We start from the raw sequence: 12,500 nt of genomic DNA on the forward strand, positions 1-12,500 counted from the left end.
TTCTAACCCACCCTGTCGCACTAGGAGAAAGAAAAATATTTGGTTTAATCTTCCATTTAGCGTAAATGTTAAAACCAATATGCCTAAAGAATTCTTCAATATTGTAGAAAACTCTTTCAAATACCCACGCAGATATAGTTCAATTTTTAGTAAAACTCAATAAGAATTTCTTATTCTAATATGCCTAATTTAGCACAAAGAATCTTAGCATCTAATAACAAAAAAATTAAATCAGCCCAAAAAATCCCTTTCCCAATCCAACCAAAAAGCAACTGCAATTGTATTAACTAACATCTTTGCCCACTCAATAATGATTGCATCCATAAAGATGTAATATATTCATGCACAATTACAGAGCTCCCACACAATTCTCCCATAATAGACAATAACATTTTGACACCAAATTATCCTTCCTCCGACCCTCCCTCTGATATAATTATTAATCCAACAAACGAATCAACCAGCCCCTCTATTTTCAATCATACAACCAGCTATAATAATAATAATAATAATAATAATAATAATAATAATAATAATAATAATAATAATAATAATATTTTTCATAGCAGCCATCCTAACAGTGACAACACTAATTATCCCCTCCAAACAAATCCTGCTACAATCATTGTCCTACCCTCTGTTCATTAAAATGAACAAAATTTAAATTCTCTTCCCAGTATAAATCAACAAATTAATATTAATTCTCGACCCCGAGCTATTAATAAAACATATACATATATTGGTGCTACTATTCGTGTTACTTCAACTTTAATAAAGAAAAGAATTTCAAACCACGCTTCTTCTTTCAATAACCAAAATTCAAATAATAACCAGGGAACTTCTCTAACTACACTGGTTAAAAAGCTTAATTCTACCAATACCCACTTTTCAATTAAATGGGCCATCCTAAAAAAAGTTAAGTCTTATACTCCAGGATCTAAGTTTTTTCACCTCTGTACATCTGAAGCTATAACTATTATCACCTCCTCTCAAAGTAGTAATATAATAAACTCTAAAAACGAACTGATCTCCTATTGCAAACATATGTCCAAATTTAAATATGGTAAATTTGAAATTACGTAGCTATTAAGTTAACCCTTCAAATATATATCTTTTCCCATATTTTTTTTATCTTACCTTCTAAGCTTTTTATATTTTTAATTTTATTTGTTTTTCTTTATTTCTTTGGCCGGTTTCCCATCTGCTGTCTCCGTTTTATGGTATAAGTATACCTATTAATTAAATATATACATCAGCTTACTCATTTTTATTCTATGTATTTGTTTACTTATATTTTACTATATGCATTTACATACACATTTATTTGCCTTATTCCGGAGTTTGTAGATACCGGCCATTCCCTCCCCTTAAATTGCATGTAAGTATATATGTATGTATATATGCATTTGTTTAAGTTGTATATGTTTCTGGATATGTGTATATATTTATGCATGCGTGTGTGTGTGTGTGTGTGTGTATATATATATATATATGTATATATATATGTGTGTGTGTTATTGTATATGTATACATATATGTATATATATGTATATGCGTGTGTGTATGTATGTACTTGTATGTGTGCATTTGTGTGTCTGTATGTATATATATATGTATGTATATATATATATGTATGTATGTATGTGTGTGTGTATATGTATATATAGGTTTTTAAAAAATTTTTTAACTTTTTAATTTTTAATTTTCAATTTTTAATTTATTTATTTTCATTTTTTTTTTTTTTAATATAATAGACACTCCATTTCATAAACTTAGCCATTTATTTGTTTCTCTGACTCGTGTTTCATTCTGGGACTTTCACGTGCATATTTAAGTTGACCTAATTATTAACGCTAATTTTCGCGCTTTTTGTCTGGGTCGGTTTGACCTTGCTTTTCAAATTTAAACTTTCACCGTTTTTCCGTTTTCTTTTTTTTTTTTTTTAACCTTAATTTACTTCATTCCTCCGGCCTTGGTAGACGTGTTTTAAATATTCTCTCCAGTGCTTTTTCTGTGCACATTTGAACTTTTCTTTTAATGATTTGGAACTCATTCCATTTGTGATTTTTTCCAAGGAATTCTGCCTTTTCGATCATTTTGAACCATTTGGAACTTACCTGTTGGATTGGAAATTTTTAATTCTACCGTGTTTGGATTTTACCATTCTTGGATTTTTTACCCTTCACCGGACTATCCATTCATGTGAAATCTTTTTATCATTTTTCTTTTACCTCCTACTCCCCTTACCTCACTCTTTTTTTAACCAAGTAAGATCTGTGACTTACTTGTAGTTTCACTAAATACTTTTACATGCAAAATCCGATCCCGCATTTTGCTAATTCCTGTCCTCTGATGAGAAGGAGAGTATTTCTTCGAAACTCTGCGGATTAAGGACTATCTACTTATCTTGTGCTTCCTTTTTAAAATTAAATATGTTTTTAACTCTTTTTCAAGATATCTTTTAACATGTTTTATTAATCATTTGTTCATATTATAAGCTCTATTTCCTTTTCGGTTTTATTGAGCTTTTACATCTGGTTGAGATTACTTTACTTGTAAATATTAACTCTTTAATATTTATAATATATTTTAAGTTTACTATTTTGATTAACTTGGTAAACTTATTGTAATTTATATATATATATATATATATATATATATATATATATATATATATATATATACTAGCAGAAATACCCGTCGTTGACTGGGTTCAAAAACAGCCTACAAAAAATGGACTGTGATTGATGAAAGTATGATAGGTTATGAAAAGAAGGGGGTTGTAAAGAGATAGGTTTTGATAATCAAAAATTTTACCCTAAGCAAAATATGATGAAAGTAAAGATAATTTTCGTGAAAATATATTTTTTTATATCAACTTTGTTTTCATTCGTAACCAAGAGTGACCAACAAAATGATGTTTCCTTACAAAGAAAAAATGTTATATATATAATAATATAAGTATACAAGAAATAAATGTTACCATAGTCAATAAAAGTTACTTTTATGGTAGAAAAGTTCATTGGTTTGTATTTTTAAGTAGTTTGTAAAAAAAAATTCTTTTTCAATTCACGAACCGGTTTAAAAAAAAATCAAAATGGCAGCGACTTTGAAATGGAGAGCCCCGTTTTCAATTTGAAGGAGGGCCACCTGAGCATTTTGTGTTAACAATTTAAGAGAGTTCCGCCAACATAAGGAATATTTATAAACATATTTTAATATTTTCCGTTATTTTGTGTTTGAGGAATATTCGATTATGGAATGTGTAGTTTATATGAAAATTCATTTAAGTAGTTATCACCTCAAACTTCGTTTTAATTTCGGTTCGCTGAAATTATTTCAAGTAAAGAGCATTAAAAACTATTTCAAAACAAAAAAAAACATGAACTGAACTTTTATTGACTATGGTAACATTTATTTCTTGTATATTTATTTTTTCTAGTAGTCGTTTGTTGGCTTTTCTGCTACACACTTTTACTAAATAATATCGACGAAATATCGAAAAACAAAGAAACAAAAACAGTTTTGAAAAATAATGAAGCTTTACTTACTTTAGTAATATAATCCGAAACAGCAAAATGGGATATTAAAAAAGTAAACACGTAATTACTTTAATTTTTTAAAGCAAAGAATCGATATAAATATGAACAGCTTCGTTCCAGTTTTACAGTATTGCGCCGTTGGATTCAGGGTTGTACCATTTTGTAATGTAAAGAACACGCAGAAAGGGTTGTAATCAACTGAATTCCTTCTAGTACACTGACAAAAAAAAAAAGCTTAAACAGATATATGAATAAAAATAAAAAGGTTATGTAAATGTTTTTAAAAAGACACGTAATCATGTGAGCAGGATTTTTTTCCTTCTTTTGACACGATAAAAAGTAATATTCTTATTTTTTATTTTTTATCTATTTATCTATTTTCGAAAGAGTGCCACGTGCAAGTGGAGAATGAAAAAACAGAGTTATGCAAAATTTGTGTCGAGAATTATCTAAAGTTCCGACTTTTTTTTTTTTTTGGCTTTCATTTTAATAAGAACGTGAATTTATGAGGTGAATTTATTCGACACAATATGCTTCAACTCAAAAAATAAATAAAAGCTAACGTGAATTAAGATTAAAGTTAAGGTGTTATTGTGGACCCTCACCCCTTTTAAAAAACCTTGTTAAACTTTGTGACATATTTACATTCTATGGAGGTCAAGCGCGAACGGACACCCAATAATTTTATTATACCATATTTCTTCAAACTGAGACATAATTATCAAAGTATACTTACGCAAATAGATATGAAAAGTCTTTGTTAAAGTTTGTGCCATATTTCCATGGAGTTCAGGCGCGAATGGAGACCCCACAATTTTTATAAACCACCATTCTGCCAGATCAAACATGCCCATTCCTGATCCTCGACACATCTTCTATCATTATATGTAATCAGTTTTTTAAAATAGTCAACCATATAGGAGCCTATTCGTGACCACACACACACACACACACACACACACACACACACACACACACACACAGCCGTTCAGCTTTATATTATAGATATATGTGTGTGTGTGTGTTTGTGTGTGTGTGTGTTAATCAGTTATGTTCAAGTATATTGATAACCTGAATTAAAAATCGATATTTTTTCAAAAGTGCTGAATACATATTGTGTAGAGCTTTTATAAATGGAATTATATAAACAATACAAGGAGTCTACATGGATCGATCAATGTTTACGTTTCGACATTTCCATGTCGTCGTCTGGACTCCCAAATAAATCGTACGGTCAGAAAATAATTTAAAATGTTAAAAGTAAAAATAAAATTTTTTGGAAAATTCTTAAAATAATATTTAAAAAATACTTTTATGACTACAAGATGCATTTGGAAGTGCTGATAATGGTATGAAAATGCCGAAACTTTGATCGATTTGTGTAGATCTTTACAATGTTTCTATCTGTATTTATTTAGACATGTGCGATATATGTTTGATAGTGTAGTAAAATAAAACTTTTATGATTCAAGAAACTTGAAAATGACATGACGAGCTTTCAGAGTATAAGAGTAACAATTACGTCAACTGCACAAAAACTGTTATTCAAACCAAAAGAAATATAGAAAACAGTGAAATTATTTGTAAGCAAAACAGCAAATTTAATTTCATTATTTACATAAAAAAAACTCTTAAAAACAAAACAAAAAATGAAAACAGAAAATTTTTTATTGTAATCAGCAACGTTTAAATCGATTAGTTTAGAAAATGTTTATTCTGAAATTTAAAAAGAAAATCAAATTCTGAAATTTAATAAAAACAATGTTGAGTTTTCATCATATAAGTTAGTAAGCAACCATCAAACTTTGTTCATTTTTTATAAAATGTTTATAAAGTGTTCATAAAGTCTAATAATGATTAGCTTAAATATGTTCTTATTTTTTTAATATTGAAGTAATGGTGGGCAATAATAATCAATATTGAACTACAACGTAAGTAATTGTGTGGTGGGGAATGGGTGTAAAGGTCGGTAATTATGAAAATCCTCATTTTCCCACATCTGAACGATATATTACTATTTTAATTTCGAAAATAAATAATAAAAAATGGATACCACTGTTAGTGCTTGTTTTTCACTTTGAGATAAGCCTTTGATTTTAATAACATCCTCGGTAAACCATAAATCGAAAAGTAATGTCAGATTGAATTGGATTAAAATGTGAATAGCATCATCAAATTCCTTGAAAAATTGTAACCCTTATGTACGGACTTAATTCAAAATGAATGAAATGAGTTCATGATGCATAAAAACAGTTCTCAAAATATCTCCAGGAATGAGTGATGATTTGAAAGAGGGTTTTTCTAACTTTTGAATTGTTGCCACAGACGATGCTATACGTTCAGTTCTTTGTTTATACTCGAAATAATAAGTCCTCATAAAGAGCCGTTCTGCATTTTCGAGTTTGTAAAAATAAGTTCAGTTGTCACAGAGCAACATACTTTTCAAAAGTCCCTGCACTTTTCAAAGTTTCAGAGAAAAATATACCTAGAATCCATGTTGAATTTGAGTCCACAAATCAAGCTAGCTATGAGCGTGTGAACTTTCAATCTATTATCCCATATGTGCTACAAAAATATCTACATTTGAAACTTTGCCGACTATGCGCTTACCAATAACAACTTTTTTGTTTGATCTGCAAAAACATTCCTTGTCTCACATTTTTGAAAAATTTTCTTCAAGAATTTATGTTGATCGTGAAATATTGCTAGGAATGCTAAAATGCAAATGGCTTTAATTGATTACGCGATTTCCTTCTCCATTTCATTTGGATTCGATTTCCTCTTCACTTTCCAAAGCTAGTAATTTTAACATGAAGATCTTAAATAATTTCCAAACAATAGGAATATTACCCCCCCAAGTAACACCTATACGTGAATATATTAATTCATTGTGAAATTCTACACGCCTATAATTCAGTGGCTGAATGAACAGATATTCAGACATTAGCAGTTAGCCTAACCAAAAGGCGCATTCTCTACAACCAACCCTTGTATCTCTGCCCCATCCTCCCCGACTCTACGACTCACAGTCGAATAGCAAGGTGAAAGAATCCAGTGACCGACATACCAGCTTCATCTAGCGCATATATGCAGTCAAAGAACAAAGGTACACACACACACACACACACACACACACACACACACACACACACACACACAATGCCACGCTGCTAAATACACAAATACACACCTATTCACATAATGAACATTTTAACTTCTTTACATTTACTAACATGAAAATAATTTTTATAATTTTATTTCTTATTTAAAATTCTTTTCTTATAAACTTTCGTATTTCTCTTTTTCCAGGCATAAAACTGTTACCTGCTGACTCTTCTATCATTTTAATGTTTTATTTTATTATGCACGCCTGCTTATATATATATATATATATATATATATATATATATATATTTCGGCCTTTTGGATTATTTTGGACCATCTTCCAATTACGCGATTCCCTTGGATTTTACTTGTGCGAATGGAAATTTAACTAACTTTCTTAGATTTGCATTTTTGGATTTTACCGTCATTGGATACTTTACCTTTCACCAGATTATCCATTCACGTGAAATCACCTTTTTCTTCACCCTATTCCCTATGCTTCACTTTTTGCTATCAAGTAAGATCTTTGACTTACTTGCAGTTTCATCAAATACTTTTGCAAGCAAAATCCGATCCCGCATTTTGCTAAATCCTACCCTCTGATGAGAAGGAAACTGTTTCTTTGAAACTCCGCGGATTAAGGACTATCCACTTATTTAGTGTTTCCTTTTCAAATTAAATATGTTTTTAGCTCTTTTTCAAAGTGTTTTTTAATATGTTTTATTAACTATTTGCTCTCATATATATATATATATATATATATATATATATATATATATATATATATATATATATATATATATATATATGCTCTAAAACGGCCCCTACCAAAGCTAAGGATCACACCACAAATTTTTATATCTGAATTCAGATCCTGATAACTTCCTAAATCAAAGAAAAGAGAAATGAGAACCTATAAGCTGTGGCTGTGTTCTTTTCCAGGTTTAAAATGGTGGACATGTGAGGCAGCATGGCCTTTTAGCTTCCGGTACATGATTTAAATATTCCTCACAATATTATGCAAACGCATATCGAAACAGATAACATTCGTTAGGGGAAGTTTTTGATTTTTAATTGCTGAAATAAAACTTTGAAACATCCATTTTGAGAATTTTCTCTCTTCCATCAGTAAAAAAAAAAAATACTCGTGCAAACACATGGAAAGCTTGTGATAAAAAGACGAAGTGATTCCTTATCGGTCTTTTATGATCAAATCGATTATGACAAAGAAAATTACTGAGGACTTTATGAACACTTCTAATTTTTAAAGCAATGGTTAAACAAAAAATAAGAAGACCTAGTAACTATCCATTATCTTCAAGATTTATACTTGAAAAAAAGTCATTTTTTGTTTGACCTCTCTTATTTGAATTGCTACAATTACAGAGAATGGAGATTTATTTTTTTAAAATAAAATCAAGTGTTATATCCAGCGGTAGATCTAAATTTGGAGACTCTGAAGCGTGAAGTCTTATGAGATGTATTTTTTCATTTGTCTCAATACAGGTAAACATACAACTCAGGTCCAAACAAAAAAATTCCTTGGTGTTTTTGGCTAGGAATAAAGTATAGTATCTATTCTAATGCAAGACTTCCTCTTTTTTTCCTCGGTCAGTGGAGGGGAAGCACTTCTAGACTGAGGTAATTTTTTTTTTGGTTCCAATCCAGAATGTCATTTTTTGGGAAGCTGAATTTTCCTCACATTAAAAACGGATCTTGTGTCTAACTTCATCCTCATGGGGAGGCAAGTAGATAGAAACTTAGGTCCAAAGTTGCACTTGTAAAGAACACAAGACCTAAATGATAGCAAATAAGCTTCTGGTGTGGAGTCTTTGAATGTGGACCATTCAGGCGGTACAAGCTCTCAAGAAAATATTGAAATTGGATTGTTTGTAGTCAGTGGGTCGGATGAAATATATTAAAACATATTCTAAGATCAATATCAAGTACTTCAAACTATTTTTTATGATTCTATCGATATAATATAGTATTCCTTTAATACAGCTTAATGTAAAAATTCAGGAGTGTTGTATAAGGTTATAGGGCGCTGAAGCTTTATTTTCATTAGTTTTATAGTAGATCCACGACTTGTGATGAGGCTTAAATTTAGGAGCCTTAAGGAGTGTGAAGTCGCATATTTTTGTAAAAAAGTAAATCTGAATAGTTTTTGATTTTTATAATGAAAAGAAAAATGTTAATCGGAGATGAAATCAGTTTGAAAACATTGTTTTGTTTGTATTTGAAACGTAACAAATTTTGAGTGGCCACAAATATGCTAAGGTATACTTGGTAATTCGTTTGTTTACAATTTAAATAAAAAGGGTCAAATAAAAAGTGACTTTTATTGTTAAATATAGTCTTTGGATAATTACTTGGTCTAAAAAAGAATGCCACACACGTTGGCATGCAGAGGTATGGTAATGCCCAGATGATTCCTAGGTCCAACCTTTTGATTCCATGTCTCAGAGACTCAAGTATAAGTCCTAGTACTTAGAAATATTGACAAAGGAAGATAGTTTGAATATGATTGAATGACCCCCCACCTCCATCTCCAATTTGGATGCCCGGGGACACTGCACTGACCTCTGCATGCCACTGGCCACACATAAGCATTTCTAGAAATGCACTCGGTATTATTATCAGTATCATTATTATTATTGTTAATATTATTATTGTTGTTATTAATATTATTATTAATAGCTAATTATGCACAACAAGCACCGCAAACTTCAAACTTTGGTTTTAATATTTCTCTTGAAACGAGTCACAATTGTTCCAAAATTTGGAATGTTAATGACTCTTTTCAAAGTTATGAGCAATACAGTCACAACTGCTGATTGTGACAACCATACTTACGATTTAGATGCGGCTTTAGTAGACTGAAAGGAACAATTTTAAGAATGAAACTATATCATATACACTACAGGTTTATCCTACACACACACACACACACACACACACACACACACACACACACACACACACACACACACACACACACCTGTGTAAGTAAGGTCTGAGGAAGAGAAGTGCTCGATTATAAAAAATATCAAAATAAGAGCATAATATTTATTTATATATGTATTACAAAAGATCAGAAAAGGGGAGACAGATATAAACAGAAGCCGAAGAGAATCTGACAAAGGCGACCAAATATTGGTTCCCTTTGTTTTGTATTTGAAACCGACGATATCGATGTTTTTCTGGTGTTCTATTACACACACACATGTGATAAATCTGTATCTTTTCACTCAAAATGGCCGCCAATTAATCATTTGCTATTTTAAAGAAAGAGAGAGAGAGAGAGAGAGAGAGAGAGAGAGAGAGAGAGAGAGAGAGAGAGAGAATGTTTTAAATCCATAACTAGGTAGGATTGGCCTAATAAATCACATAACCCATAGGTGAGTTATTTTGTTAACCTTCATTTGAATAGTAAAAATGGCTCTAAGAATAACAAGACCGAGAAAGACCAACGAAACTGGTTAACGTTGTTTGATGTGTCCACACATTCCGATGAGAAAGCTCGGTCGGTCGGTATTGCTTCAGCTTGAAGTAGCATTTTCATTAGTTGTTATGACCTTGAAGGGATATAATAAATAGATAAATAAATAAATAAGACAAGCACATACGTTGAAAAGAAAAATAGGATTATTTTACCATAGGAGAGTGTAGCGTTTTTACTATTCGACTGATATTTACTTCCTTCCCACTGCAGGAAGATGTGACACAAGGTCATAAGATGGAAAGCGTCGAGCCAGCACCTTTAAAGGAGAAACAATCTTGTCCTGTAAAAATACCTGGCGGCTCCATCAGCATTCTCTGGTCAGGGCACTTCAAGCACTTAACTGTACTTCACCTCAAAAAGAGGAAGTGTTGTATATTAGAGGGGACAATTCCCGGTTTTAACTAGAAACGAAGTAATTAGGGTCGAATATAATTATTATTAGAGGAGAATGCTGGGATCGAACGCAGTTATCGGAAGATAAAATGAATACATAATGTCATTTAGATACGATTCCAGGAATGCAGTGGAATTATCTATTGTAGTTAAAAATAATAATTAAACAAAGTTAAGTCAGAACAGGAATAATGGACAATCAAATTAAGGAGTGTCCTTTGCGTCGCCAGGACATGTGTTGGAAGCATATGCAATATTCACGTGCAAAACAACACACGTTTGACCACGTTTTGACGTCACAAAGAAATATAGATCCAATATATACAGTAACGTTAGTATTCGAAAACAGTTGGCAGTTGAGAGAGGAGAGACAGAGCAGTCAGAGTTCAGTTTGAGTAAGTAGGAAAGAGAGTTAGCTTAAACTCCTTCAGGAAGCGAAGGGGGAGGAAGAGAAGACAAAATGTAATAATCTAACATTGAATTCTAATTGTTATGTAAGCCTTTTATCTTCATTTGTCATCAACTGCAAGGTAATGTGTTTTTGTTTTTATCAAATTTTATAATGAACTTTATATGAAACCCCTTCCAAAGTGCTGACTGTATCTCCCTCATCAATATTGTATATCCCCTTCGTCTTTAAAGATTCATTTACACACATCTCTTCACATATATCAGCCTTCTATTATAAATGTGAACTCCTCCAAGTATTTGCCCTGTTGTCGCTGTGTGGGCTGTTATGCGTCCCTGTTCACATCCCGCTATGCAACAGAAGAAAGGTCTGGGAAAATGAATACATTATATATATATATATATATATATATTATATATATATATATATATATATATATACATATATTATTTTTATTATTATTATTACTATTATTAGCGATTCTATTGTATTTAATTGTTTCGCTTACCTAAGCCATGAGGGAGTTATTGCCCTTTGTTTATTTGCACCGCCCTTTTTTTCGAGACATATTATTATTATTATTATTATTATTATTATTATTATTATTATTATTATTATTCATCTTTTTATTATTTATTAAATATTTAAATATTTTTTATTTACTTATTTATCAAATATTTTTATGTGCATAAAAGTTTTCCATGTATCTGTGTTTCTGGGTATCACTCGTCGTCAGCATGGTTAAACTTGTAACAAGAATCGACCTCGTAACTGCACACTCGACAGCCTGCTGTTCTACCACTGAGCTCCGACACCCTGTCACATTTTTATGCACGATTTTTTTTGCTTTTAAATGTAATATCTGTTATTGCTTTTTTATATTATTAGCGATTCCGTTGTATTTAATTGTTTAGGTAGGCATGACATCAGTTACGAGTTAAAACCAAAATAGAATAATAAATCATGGCTCCCCAACAGTGTTTATCAAACACCACCTCCCTTAACTACAAGAACAAAAAAATGTTCCGAATATTGGATCTAGTTTCTTGATACAGATTAATTTGGCTAAGCAATTCATGCTATTAAAAAAAAATGTCTTCCTTACCTGTGACACTCATCCTTGTCTCCAAGTAGTCTTTCTTATATATCGCATCCGGTTTTAATAATATTTTAGATGCTTTTTCCTTCAAAACCTTCTTTTTTGTTTGATTAAGGAGTTTTCTAATATAATTGAAAAACTCTGAAATTTTGGTAATTATGATATCCTTATTTTTTTTTTTTTTTAAAGAATTCCACGCATGAAATAACTGATTTTCTATTGTTTCTATTTACATAAGTTCTATCCCTAATACTGTAGCGATGCAAAGCTGGATTTAATGGACTTTTACTTTCGGAATTTTGCAGGTTATTTTTCTTAACTGTAACATTTAAACTACATAGGTAAATTACTCGTATTTTTTAAAATTATGTCGTCTTCCTTATCCTGACGCATCTCTAGTATATATATATATATATATATATATATATATATATATATATATATATA

At 30.8% G+C, this 12,500-nt stretch overlaps 1 long non-coding RNA gene across 1 annotated transcript in view; it reads right to left on the bottom strand.

The window, feature by feature from the left end:
* LOC145289023 (uncharacterized) overlaps nt 1–12,500 on the bottom strand; it is a 54,896-nt gene that overhangs the window by 15,697 nt on the left and 26,699 nt on the right. Inside the window, exon 3 of the long non-coding RNA XR_013869302.1 lies at nt 9,504–9,526. This is a non-coding gene — a long non-coding RNA (uncharacterized LOC145289023). The remainder of the gene's footprint in view (nt 1–9,503; nt 9,527–12,500) is intronic.

The sequence above is a fragment of the Euprymna scolopes genome, chromosome 2 (genome assembly GCF_053919585.1).
Source record: "Euprymna scolopes isolate OS-2025 chromosome 2, ASM5391958v1, whole genome shotgun sequence".
Classification (NCBI taxonomy): Eukaryota; Metazoa; Mollusca; class Cephalopoda; order Sepiida; family Sepiolidae; genus Euprymna; species Euprymna scolopes.